Source organism: Triturus cristatus, chromosome 8 (assembly GCF_964204655.1).
Source record: "Triturus cristatus chromosome 8, aTriCri1.1, whole genome shotgun sequence".
Classification (NCBI taxonomy): Eukaryota; Metazoa; Chordata; class Amphibia; order Caudata; family Salamandridae; genus Triturus; species Triturus cristatus.
Window position 1 is genome coordinate 39759622 of NC_140591.1, and position 13447 is coordinate 39773068.

Below are 13447 nucleotides of genomic sequence, written 5' to 3' on the forward strand. Positions count from 1 at the left end.
GCGGAATTTCTGCGTGTTCGTGGAGCTTTTTTTCCTGTTTCGCTGAGCTTTGTGAGCGCGACAACGCAAATTCCGCCCAACCCTAGTGGAAATGGCAGTTGGCATGCTTCACCACTAAAATCGCAGTAGTGCACCCCGGGCCCCTGTGTTGTGTCACCACCATGGAGCATGCCCTTACAGCCAATGGGAGACATGATTGCGGTGGCATGATGCAATTTTGAAGATCGCGGTAAGTGTGCTCCGCCACCCCGGAGGTGGTCATTGGCTGCATTTGAAAGATGCACCATCGCGGTAGCGCATCTCGGGCCCCAGCGTTGTGCCACCTCCATTGAGCATGCCCTTACAGCCAATGGGAGCCATGATTGCGGTGGCATGATTCAATTTTGAAGATCGCGGTAGGCGTGCTCCGCCACCACAGAGGCGGTCATTGGCTGCATTTGAAAGAGGCAGACCTGGACCACCAATTGCTGCAGCTTGGCACCTTTGAAACGACCCCAGGGGGCTGTATATGTGTGGGAGTGAGCCTCACATTGCCACTGCTCCCAGAGCCTGCTGCCTGAGACCCCTCACCTGCTGCTGCCTCTAGGGACTGCTGCCTGAGACCCCTAACCTGCTGCTGCCTCCAGGGACTGCTGCCTGAGACCCCTCACCTGCTGCTGCCTCCAGGGACTGCTGCCTGAGAACCCTCACCTGCTGCTGTCTCCAGGGACTGCTGCCTGAGACCCCTCACCTGCTGCTGCCGCCAGGAACTGCTTCCTGAGACCCCTCACCTGCTGCTGCTTCCAGGGACTGCTGCCTGAGACCCCTTCCCTGCTGCTGCCTCCAGGGACTGCTGCCTGAGACTCCTCACCACCCAATTCTGTCGCTGTTGTCTCATGTCCTCATTGATGGAAAATGAATATAAATTTATGATTAACATTAATCCTGTCACTCCTGCAATCTACGGGTTACCCAAAATACACAAAGACGTGAATGATTCACCAATGCGACCCATAGTGAGTAGTATAGGATCCATTTTAGAACCTTTTAGTAAATACGCTGATTTCTTCTTAAGACCATTAGTTCAGAAACAGAAATCGTTTCTTAGAGATTCTGCCTATGCAATATCTATATTGGAAAGTCAGAGCTTCAACGAGATGACACAGCTTTTAGTTACTCTTGATATTGAAGCTCTATACAATAATATACCCCAAGATGATACCATTAGTGTTATTTCGTCCATCTTAGATAATGAAGAACTCAATGGGGGAAACAGAGACTTTATTCTTTCATGTGTATCTCTAGTTCTCAAAAATAATATCTTCCTCTTTAGAGACGACCTATATCAACAGATCAAAGGTACCAGCATGGAGGCAACTTGTGCCCCAAGTCTGGCCTGTTTATACGTAAATAATTTTGATGAGAAACACATCTACAATGAAATGGCACCGTTTTATGAAAATGTGACATGCTGGTACCGATTTATAGATGACATCATTTTTATATGGAATGGTGATGCTAATAGTCTTGGTGAGTTTCTTGAATGGCTTAATATGGGCGATCAGAACCTTAAGTTTGCAAGTCAATGGAGTGATACTAGTATAAATTTTCTTGATATCTGTGTAAAAAACTTTATGGGAACGTTACAAGTAGAACTGTATACGAAACCAACTGATAAAAATACAATCCTCCATTATGGAAGCAACCACCCTAAATCTCAGAAGGACAATATTCCTTCTGGTGAGTTCTTGAGATTACGACGCAACTGCACCACACTCGAGGACTTCTATCATCATTCAGAAAATACAAAGAAAAAATTTAGAGAGAGAGGATATCCCCAAAAAATCATTAGACACTCTTTCAAAAGGGCTCGCTTTTACGATCGCGAGTACCTATTGGATATGTCTAAAGAAAAGTAACAGGCTAGCAAAAACAGAATTGTCTTTGTCAGTCAATTCTCTGATACTAGTAACAAAATAAAAAATGTTATTAATAGAAATTGGAAAATTTTGAATGATGGTCGCATTGACCTTATTCAAAAAATCCTTTTCTCCTTTAGACGTAATAAAAATCTTCGTAATTCCTTAGTGAAAACTTACGACAATCCAAATGTAAGCCATCAGATGACACTAGACAACAATAAAGCAATAGGCAACTATAAATGTGGCACATGCTCGATTTGCCCTCAATGCGTTGAATCTAAGAAGTTAGATTTTAATGGCAAAGTAATCAAGCCTACAACTTTTAATAATTGTTGAAGTACAAACTTGATATACCTCCTGATCTGCCCATGTGGATTGGGCTATGTAGGAGAAACGAGCCGTGAATTGAGAATTAGATTGATAGAACATAAATCAGCATTAAGAAACATGAAAGAGACTGTACCGCTGACTGAACATTTGAAGATGGCTAATCACGATCATACACAATTTAAATGGTTCATTCTAGAAAAGGTTAGAATAGATAGAAGAGGAGGTGATATTGATGTTAGGGGAAAAATGAGAGAACAGTGGTTTATGTGCTTTTTAAACACTATCGAAAAAGGATGAAATTTTGAGAAGAATGGATGAAACTTATTGTTTGACATCCATAATACGCTGCACTGTCCTTTGCCAATAGCATTGTTATATGGATTATATCTAATATACAAAGCTGGCACCTCTCCAGTAGAGATAAATATATTCATGTCAGCAATTCTCCCATTAAAAGCGAATTATATGTTGTGATGTCCTGGAATAAAATGAGTTTCTAATCTGCAACCTTAATTAATAAGATTGAGCCTAACTCTGCCATTAAACTTTCTATTCTTTTTTTTCAAAGATAGAATTAATGCCTTCTTATGCAAGGCTCACTCCATGTTGTCCCATACTCAATTTAGAGATTCGAATCTAGTTAACAAAACCTATGAGAGATAGAATCTTTTTGTGCTAAATGTTTTTTCTGTAACACTTCAATCACCCTAATAATTTGGTAGTCTCGTTATTAATGATAGGTATATTCAGCGTTTATTTGTGCCATGTTTAACCTGAACGGGGAATCGCCAGCATTTACTAGAATGAGTGTTTTGCTTCCGGGTCCTCGTCGGAAGCACAGCGCTCTCGGAGGTTTGTGGTCACGTTTAAACTGACCGGCATTCACTAGAACGAGTGTTGTGCTTCTGGGTCCTTGTTGGAAACACGGCGCTCTCTTAGGTCTAATAGTAGTCACTTCCAGGACATGACGACTAGCAGAATGAGCGCAGACTGTAATACTGGGAGTTTACCTAGGGCATTATGGGTAAACACACATTTTTTGGCAATTAGCTTCAATTTAGACAGTTGATTTGCAATTAAGCAACGTATATATAGAGGCAGTCTTTGCCAGCACTTAGCATGAAGGCTGGTCACTCGGAGGAGCTCGTTGGGGACGTTACATCTGAGTTCCATACTGATCCACTAGGTAAGAGAGTGGCATCACTACGCTAGTAGGTTTTTAAGTTTTAACTAATGAGGGCCTCATCGGGTTTTTCCCGTTTGTTTTGTATCTCCTTTACGTTCATAGGCCTACCCTTGGGAACAGATTAACGATTTCCTTCAACTATATATAGACCCTGGAGGTGACATGCTGATTGAAGTAAAAGAAACAAAGGAACATTACAAATAACTGTGAATAACGTAGCCTTAACATCGTTTAAGGAACTGGAATTGCAAAGCTTTTTTGGTAGGTGTTCCTTGAGTCTTACCCTGAGACACCACCTTATTCAAGTAATTAATAATATGTCTTAAATTCACAAACTTTATTTTGTTTCATTATGTGGTCGGTATAGATACAGCGATACTATCTCACATAAAAGCGAAGCCTATGATCTTAATAGAACTACTTCCTATATATTGCGAGTTTCTATATATAAGTGGATATAGCTCAAGGTAGGAATAATAATATTGTTTCACCTTGTTTTTAACTAGATATATATTTATATGAACTATTAGTATGATTTACTCTATAACATACTTCATGATGTTCTGATCAGCAATTATCTGCGATTGATAACTAGGGAAGATATTCTGCATATTGTAGACCTTGAATTTACCAGAGGCTCTCTAGATATTTGACCATTCAAAATATCATCTATATGTACTATTAATGTCTTTGTGTTAGCTCAGAATGACTATAAAAATTGTCAATAGTTGGTACAGAGGCTCTGTTTAATATATAAATCAAGTAGCCTCTTGAATAAAACTAAGCATACATTTATCAATATCTTGAACAATCTTAATTAGAGAAGATTTATATGATTGTCCGATGGTTCTATGTTTAGAACGTAATGTAAGCCTATTATATGTGATTGTTTGCCCTTTCTTTATGTCGTTTTCTGTTTTAGCCCAATCAATTTGTATTAATGATCAATTACATGACAAATTTACAGGAGAATATTGCCATTGTTTTTAATATGTTTATAGATTATGGATTTTTTCATTTCTTGTTTTTTAGATATATGAATTATTATGATTTGGTCCATTAGCTACTGAATGAGAAATAAGTATCAAGTTATGATTTGGTCCATTAGCTACTGAATGAGAAATAAGTATCAAGTTTCAATCAATAAGGATTCTTTTAGACGAATGTGTTCTTCATTAAGACTAAATTCAACGTCTAATTCCTTTTTTCTCTCAAATAATTGTTTTTAACTACAAAACGTTTTTTGTTGTGTATTTTTTAATAAATATTCTAATATATGTGCAAAAAAAAGTTTGGAATGTACACTTGTGCTACTTAAAGCAATCATTTTATAGCAATCGATTTTATTTATATCTTATTCATTGTATGTGTAACTAGCTAATGGTGCAAATAAATATTTTTGTATTAATTTGTAATGGTGATGTATTCAGTTTATTGCTTGGGCTAAACACAGTGATAATTTATTATTTTCTTTGCTTGAATATTTAATGTGTATAGTTTCAGGCTACCCAAGGGAATCCTTTTCTTTTGACACATTGGTGGCAATGACTTAGACTTAGAAGATCCGTGCCAGTCCCTTTACGAGTGAGGAGCTGGAGGTCCTGGTGGACGAGGTGCTCACACAGTACACAAGGCTATATGGTGCCCCAAATGTCGTGGTAAGTCTTCAACAGTGGTGGGGTAGGGCAGGTGGGCCACACATGTAGTTGGACTTATGCAGTATGTGCCTGGGAGTGTGGGGTAGTGTCATGCACTGTCTGACATGCTGTCTCCAGTGGGAGGGTGGGTGTACCCAATGCCACAGCTTTCCCTCCCTGCACATGTATGTATGACTGACCTGTGTTGTGTTGTCAGCCATACAGTGACACATGTTCATGCTGTAGTCAGTGCAGTGATTGCTTGGATGGATGGCTGTGTGTGCTCCTCTAGTCCATCTCAGTGTGAGGCCAGCTGGCATGCACAGTCCCCACCTACAAGCCCAGTGAAGCAGGGGCTGGAGGGCACTTTAGGGGTAACACCTAGTAAACAGGGGAAGGGGGGGCAGAGGCGAAGCAAGGCAAAGTGTTCCGCTGGGTCCAGCACATCACCAGAGGGGCTGCCAGCGCCTGCACCTGCTGCAGCAGTGGTGGTGAGTGTTCCTGTTGTGCCCACACCACTTCCCATTGATCCAAAGTCAGGCAAGCCATTTAGGATCCCCAAGAAGTGGAAGGGCACCCCTCCACAATCTCCCAGCCACACCGTGTCCCCCGTCTGCATGACTCCACCTCCACGTGCCACTACACCACCTGGTCCAAGCAGCCCTCCAGCTTGCCAAGCCACTGATAGCTCTACTTCAGCTGTTCCGCTCTCTACCCCGTCAAGTGCCCCGACAGTCCCCAAAACACAGCCAGCTCCCAGTCTGCCTGACAGCCAAGTCTGAGCGTTAGTCACCCTCCCACACCTGTCTCTCACACAGGTGGGCCTGTACTGCACATTGTTGCCCCCTGACTGTGTTGCTGACCATGGAAAGGTACAGTCGCACACATTCCCTGTGCAGCTTCACATGGACTCAGTCTGCACCCTGGACTGGCCACTGGACTTGTTGCTCTGTGCTGTGTTGAACTCTTCCCTGTGCAGCTTCTCATGGATTCTGTCTGCATTTTGTCCTGCCCACTGGTTTTGTCGTTCACTGCTGTTTTGGACCCTTCCCTGTGCCGCTTCTCATGGACTCAGTCTGCACTGTGCCCTGGCCACTGGCCTAGTCGTTCACTGCTGTGTGCCCCCTGCCTGTGCAGCTTCTCATGGCATGCTCTGCACTCTGCCCTGGCCACTGGTCTTGTCGTTCACTGCTGTGTGCCCCCTGCCTGTGCAGCTTCTCATGGACAAGCTCTGCATCTTGTGCCTTGCTCTTCTCTTCTCATGGTGCCTATCTGTGCAATATGTGAATAAAGACAGTTGCTCCTGTTGTCTATTTTGTCAGTGTCCTTACTGAATAAAGTTCTTTTGCTGTGTGTAAATAGTTTACTGTGCCACATGGTTTGTGTGGCACTTCCAACATGGTCTTTTTTTTAGGGGTGACAGGGTCTTCATTTCTTTTTGGCCCAGATACTTGTGGTGGCAATGGTGGCAATTTCGAATGGTTAGCAGTAGTCATTTACTTGATTGGTTCATGTTCAGTTGCGGTTTTCTGCAATGGGCGGGCGGGCAGCGCCCTCCCTTACAGCGGCGGTTTTCTGCAATGGGCGGGCGGGCGGCGCCCTCCCTTTCATGACCGCCGCCGCTGCTCGCCTGGCTCGGTAGCCGCGCACCATTTGGATTTAAAATGATAAGTAACAACAATGTTACTTATCATCTTAAATCGAAAGCGGAACAGAACGGTGAACGCGCGCCGCGCGGGACTACTTTGCCCAGCCTGCCTGCAGTGTTCTTTCAGCCCGAGTCGGACTCGGAGTCCTGCTGCCTGCCTGCAACGATTGGAGATAGACTCCAGCGTCATTGCATCACGCAGGCCAGACAGCAGGGCAGGCACCGAGTTAATGCAGGTGTGGGGCAACTTTGTGACGCATGCGCATTGCGCATGTTTCACAAAATGAAACTTTAGATCTACCGGGCGGACATGGTGTCAGCCCGGTAGGTATGTTGACAGCCCAGTTAGAGCCCGCTGCCCCGCCCACTAATGACGCCAGGAAGGTCAAAATTCCAGAGCAGCCTCGGGCGGGTACTGTATAAGCCTGAGGCTGCATTACTCGATCACACTGCCCTGCCGCACCCCTCCCTTTCCCCAGTCGTCACTGGATGGGGTGGGGTCAAGCATAACTGACCCCACCCATCTCTATGACGAGTTGGGAAAGGTAGGGTTTTTTTTTCTTCGTTATTACAATAATGATTTCCAGTATTATTGTAATATCTTTACAGACACTGATTAAAAAAATAATAAACACACACACATTTCCTTGTGTCACAGGGTCATGAGACTTAACTCATGACCCTGTGAGGTGGAGTCACATGTTACATGCTGCACAAAGTCAAACTTTCACTTTCAGCTCCTCTGAACCAGCAGCAGCTCTGAATTTAAGGTGGCAGGAGCAGGTCCAGAGAAGCGCACAGCAGCCAGCATCGAGGCCATCAACTAGCTGACTAAGACAGAAGCAGCTGCCTGATAAGGTAAGTGTAAAATAATAATTTGTACTTTTAATTTTTTGTGCAATGTTTGCATTGTTTAAATATGTTGCCTTATATAATTATTTTAGCATATTGCCCAGTTGGTTGACCAGGTCTAATATAGTGCCTCATGAGTGCATTAAAAAAAATTAGCAAGGGTTAATATGATATTAACCCTTGCAAGGTTTTTTAAATGCACTCTGTCTGATGCAAAGCAGATCATGTAATATGCAGATGACAATATTTTTACTTTATGTTGCCAGATAAGTGGGTCACTGCTTTTAACACAGAGATAGTTGTTATCGACAGTTCATAAATTGTAATCCTTCTAATATAGCACAGTGAGCTATAAACAACATGCAACTCTTACACTTTGTATCCCTCACTCACTTATGTAACACAACCTGTACATTCATTTACACACTTGTTTTCACAAAGCGCAACTCCTTACCCATAAGGGTTTGGGGGTGAGGGGAGCGGGTGAGGGGATCTGCGGTTCAGTCGAAGAGCTAGGTCTTGAGGTCGTTCCTGGATTGCGGATGTAATGGTGATTGCCTGAGGTGGACAGGCAGGGAGTTACAGGAGTTAGGGGAAGGATCTTTCTCCAGCAGTGGTCTTGCTGATACGTGGTATGGTGGCCTGGGCCAGTTGGACGGAGTGGAGATGTCTGGTGTATGTGTAGGAGAAGTGGTGGTTGAGGTATCAATCCATCATGTGTTTGTTAAGCGCAACTACTCATCAGTAAGGATCTCAAGGCGCTGGGGAGGAAGAGGAGGAGAGGTGCAGGTTCCAGTCCATCAAGGAGGGGGTCTGTCAAAGCCAAGATTTTTAGGTTTCGCATGAAGATGGGAGTGATGTTGTCTGTCTAAGGTGGGGCGGTAAGACATTCCAGGCTCTGGCTGCGAGGAAGGAGAAGGAGCGACTTCCCGATCTGGTTTTTCTGGCGCAGGGGACAATGGCGTAGGAGAGCTGGGTTCATCGTAGGGCACTTTTGGGTGCGTGGAATTTGAGTCAGCTGTTCGGTTATGCTGGTCTGGTGTTGTGGCGGGCTTTATGTGCGTAGGTGAGAATCTTGAAGGTGATTCTAGCCTCGATGGGGAGACAGTGGAGTGTGAGCAGGTGCTGGGAGATATGGCAGTGTCTTGGCAGGTTGAGGACCAATCTTGCAGTGGCGTTCGGGATGTTTTATAGCTTGCGGGAAAGGTTTTTGTTTATTCCGGCGTAGACTGCGTTGCCGTAGTAGAGTCTGCTGGTGATGAGGGCGTGAGTGACGGTCTTTCTGTGCTCGAGGGGGATCCATTTGAAGGTCTTAGGTAGGAGGCAGACGGTGTGAAAGCAGGAGGATGCGACGGAGTTGATCTGGCGGTCCATTTTGAGCTTGGAGTCCAGGATGATACCAAGGTTGCGTTCGTGGTCCATGGGTGGGTGAGCTTCCGAGGGCGGGGGCCACCAGGTGTCGTTCCAGGCATCGGGGTGTGGGCCCATGAAGAGTACTTCTGTTTTGTCAGTGTTGAGTTGTAGGCAGCTGCTTTTCATCCATTTTGCGACAGCTTCCATGCCTTCTTGAAAGTTGTGTTTGGCTGCATTGAGTTCGCTGGATAGGGAGAGAATGAGTTTGGTGTCGTCTGCGTGTGAAACAATGTTAAGTCCATGGGTTCTGACGATGGGGCGAGCAGAGCCATGTAAACATTGAAGAGCCTTGGGCTGAAGGAGGTCCCCTGGGGGACTCTGCAGGTGGTTGGTGTAGGGTCCGAGAGGAATGGTGGGAGTCTGACCCGTTGCGTTCTGCTGGAGAGGAAAGAGTGGATCCAGTCGAGGGCCTTGTCCCGGATCTCTAAGTCATGGTGGGGATGCACTGCAAGATCTTAAGAAGTAGATCGAGCGTGTGGAAATAGGAGGATGAAACTGCGTTGATTTGGGGGTTTATTGAGAGCGAGGAGTCCAGGAAGATGCCAGGGTTTTGCACGTGGTCAGTGGGTAGTGGTCATTGTGGGCCCCCTCTGTGTGTGTGTGTGTGTGTGTGTGTGTGTGTGTGTAGGGGGGTGCACTGCGGGGGTACCATGAGTTCCATGCACCAAGTGGCAGGCACTGCGTGGTGCCTGCCACGTGGTGCAGGGAAATGCTGTGCATGCTCTTTTGACACTGCGGACGGTGCTGCAGCCAGCAGCACTATCCGCAATGTTAAAAGGCCAGGATGCGCCTGCAGTATGGCGGGCGCATCCTAATTGCACTGGTGGGACTGCCGCACGTCTGGCGGGCGGTCAAAACCATCATAATGAGCCCCTTAGGTCTTGTTTGAGCTAAGCGTGAGGAAGCTGTCCTTCATCCAGGAGGAGACTGCTTTATCTCCTTGTGGAAGTTGCTCTTGGTGGCTGTGGGTTCTTCTGTGAGGGAGAGAATCAGCTAATTGTTGTTAATATAGGAGACAATGTTGAGTCTGCGGTTTCTGACGAAGTGGAGCCCTGTAGATGCTGAAGAAGGTGAGGCTCAGGGAGGATCCCTGAGGCCCTTTGCAGCTGATCTCCGTGGGTTTTGAGTTGAATGGTGGAAGTCTGACTCTCTGTGTTTGGCTGGTGAGGAAGGAGTTGATCCATCCAGGGCTTTGTCACGGATGCCAGCGATGTGGAGTCTTGCTCAGAGGGTTTGGTGGGAGACAGTGTTGAGGGAGGCTGAGAGGTCCAGGAGGATGAGGGCAGCTGCTTCGCCTCGGTCGAGGCATTTGCATCTAGGTGTGAAGCTCTTGATGGCTCCCTGGAACAAAAGGATGCCAATGGCCCTTTAAATTTGGCTTGATAGAATCTGATAAGCCCCCCCACCCCCTTTGCACGTTGCTGCTTGGAATGAAAGCAGACAACCTGCAGGCGCTGCTGAATGTGTCCCTCTTACAAATGGGGATTTTGGTTGGCTAGGGTATACACCTAAGCCAGCAATAACCCACCATTATAGTCAGGTTAATTCAGATACACCTGTAAGATTACCTCTGCTCATCGTCTGGTAGCTTGGCACAGAGCAGGCAGGCTTATCAAAGAGGCATTGTGTAAAGTATTAGTGCAACACATAGTAAAGTAACACAGTAAAAGACACCACAAAAAAACTTCACACCAGTTGTAGAAAAATAGGCCATCTTTATCTAATTAAAGCTAAGCCTAAAGGTCAACAGTCTTATCAGTTTATTAAGATTTTTGCCAGTAGTAAAGTTAATTGCTCATTCTCCAGGGGCATCACAATGTTCAAGAAAGATGTAGGTGCTCCCTTTGAGGGAGTCATAGTAACATAGTGATCCTCCAATAAGTCCACTGGTCACCTCCGCCTCGGAAAGGTCTTCAATGCAATGGGGGTTGAAGTCAGGCCGTGGGCCCTCCAGAGAGTGCCTGGGGCCTGGAGTCGCTGCTCTGGCGGTCTCGCACACGGGGTCCACGGGGCAGGAAGTTGAGTTGGGTATCAGCATGGTCGAAGGAGCACAGTCAGGTCTATGGCCCCATACTGCTGTGTTGGTGGGCCTCACACATGGAGCCAATGTTGGTAAGAGGCACAGAGGCAGGCAGGGCTGGGGTTCAGCCACAGTAGAGTCACATGAGGTGTTCCCATAACTCTGCTCACTAAACCAACAGGATTCTAGAGTTCATGCACAGCGCCACAGGCACTCACTGCAATGCACACATACTAAAACATACACACACATTGGTTCACATATATTCGTTTAAACGTGTATGCACTTCTTTGCAGAAACCAGCAACCCTACACAAAATTACACAAATCACAATGCTTGCAGAGACCCAGGATCTCACTTGCACTTTTGCACATTCCATTAAAACCACCTGAATGTATTATCTTAAATGTTTGTGTTTATTTGTTTTGTGTAAAACAGTATTGTACAGGTAGCACATTTGCTAGAAACATTACATGAATACAGTGCAGTAATTGTTGGTAATAATTCTTGTTTTAATTCTTTTAGCACATGAGAAATTGGAGTTAAGACTGATCGTAATATAATCACATTCAAGATCAGTACTGCAAGATATCGAAAGAAGACATGTGGTGGCTCCGGCCCAGCTGCGACAGAACCTTGATCGAAACTCAGCTTCCTGGTCCTAGACCTCAGGCCAGAAGGTAGGACATGCTTCTCTATTTGTCGCAAAGGTCCACATTCAGCTCTGTATGGGTGCCAACTGTGTGCTCTTTGAGTGTGGAGGCCTGTTGGTTTATCCTAGCAGAACAGTGCAGAGAGTATGAGGTTGTGGCAAGTAAAGTTTTTAGGGGATAATTTTGTGTTTTTTCATGATTAACTATGAAGTCCCAAAATTTTAATTTTTAAATCTTTTATTATTGTATACTCTCTTTCATTTATCTAACTGATAATCCCTTACTATCCCTTAATGCTTACCGTCCCTAAAGATATTAAACCCCAAACTGCCCATACATTCTGTCGTTTCTTGATGCTTAAAAAATGGACTACTCTTTAATGCTACCCTGATTCATAATAGCCCTGTACTACTCCTTAGTGCTACCCTAAAATCCCGTAATTATCCATTAACGCTAACTTTACCTGAATCATTACGATTCATTGCTAGTCTCCTGACCCTTTACCCCACCTCATTTTAAATGCTCCTGTCTACTTTGGGAGGATGGCCCTTAGCCCTGCTACGAGTACTCTTATGTTTCCTGTATAATGCATGAAAGCCACTACTTATTTTCATTCTATTTTTTCAGTCATCAATGTTTTTCACACCGATGTTTTTCGGTCTACTTTTTTCCGTACCATATTTTTAATGCACACAGAGTATGTACAGTGAGTAGGATAAATAAAATCTATCTAATGTGTTGTGACAGTGTGACTCCTGTCCATTTAGTAATGTGATCACTGATATGACTAGCATTGTTTAAAGGATGTAATTATAGTATGTCTTGTGTGTATAATACCTCCATCCATATATTTTTTGAATTTGGAAATAGTCTAACTGCAATGTTAACTCTTAATTGGAAAAATATACATTTATTTTGCTGTGCTTGGTACAGACGGCTGCTGGATATATCAGAGATCTGCCTAGAACTCTTTTAAAGGGTATTGCTCAATGCAAGTCGTAGGCTTTTTACAGAAAATTTCAACATGTTTTGTATTATTTGCCATCTAAAGTCAAGTCCAAATGTATAAGTACTTTGTTTTAGGTTTACTCCTAACATATACTGATTGTATCCTTATAATAGTAAATCAAGGACCCCATAATTGGAATATACCCTTTAAATTCTAGGCAGATCACTGAATTGACATGCTTAAGCTTTTCAATCGCCACTGGTGTTGTGCATGCAATGGCACCTAGCCGCAAATCTTACATCATATTTTAATTATTAACAGGATCCGAGGAGGAATTCTGAACTAGTTACAAGGCTAAACCGCTTGGGGGACAGCTGTACGTGCTGCTGCAGTTGCATTCCTGTCAGAATGAGGATGGATGACTAATTGCTGTTACTATTGTGTGCATGACAATTCATATTAGTGTATTCATTATTTTGCGTAATATAGTTTTTGTGTCTTCAACCTAGGGAATATTTAAAAACAGGTTAGGTTTTCTATCTCCAGTCTGATCTATCGCTAGACACAATGAACACAGTTGACAGTTTACACGTAAACCCCTTTTTGGGCTTGACACATGCTGATAAACTGCAAGTGAAAACATTAGGAGCTGATAAACCTGAAATTAAAATTGAGCAGTCTGCAAAAGATAGGGGACAGGGTTATACACGTCGGTTTACCCGAACATGGTATGATAGAATAGAGTGGCTTACTGGTAGCGCTTCTAAAAATGCTTTATTCCGTTTCCCTTGCTTACTTTTTGGAGGTGTAGTTGCCTGGACAAAAACAGGAGTTACTGACCTAAAGCATCTGGCTGAA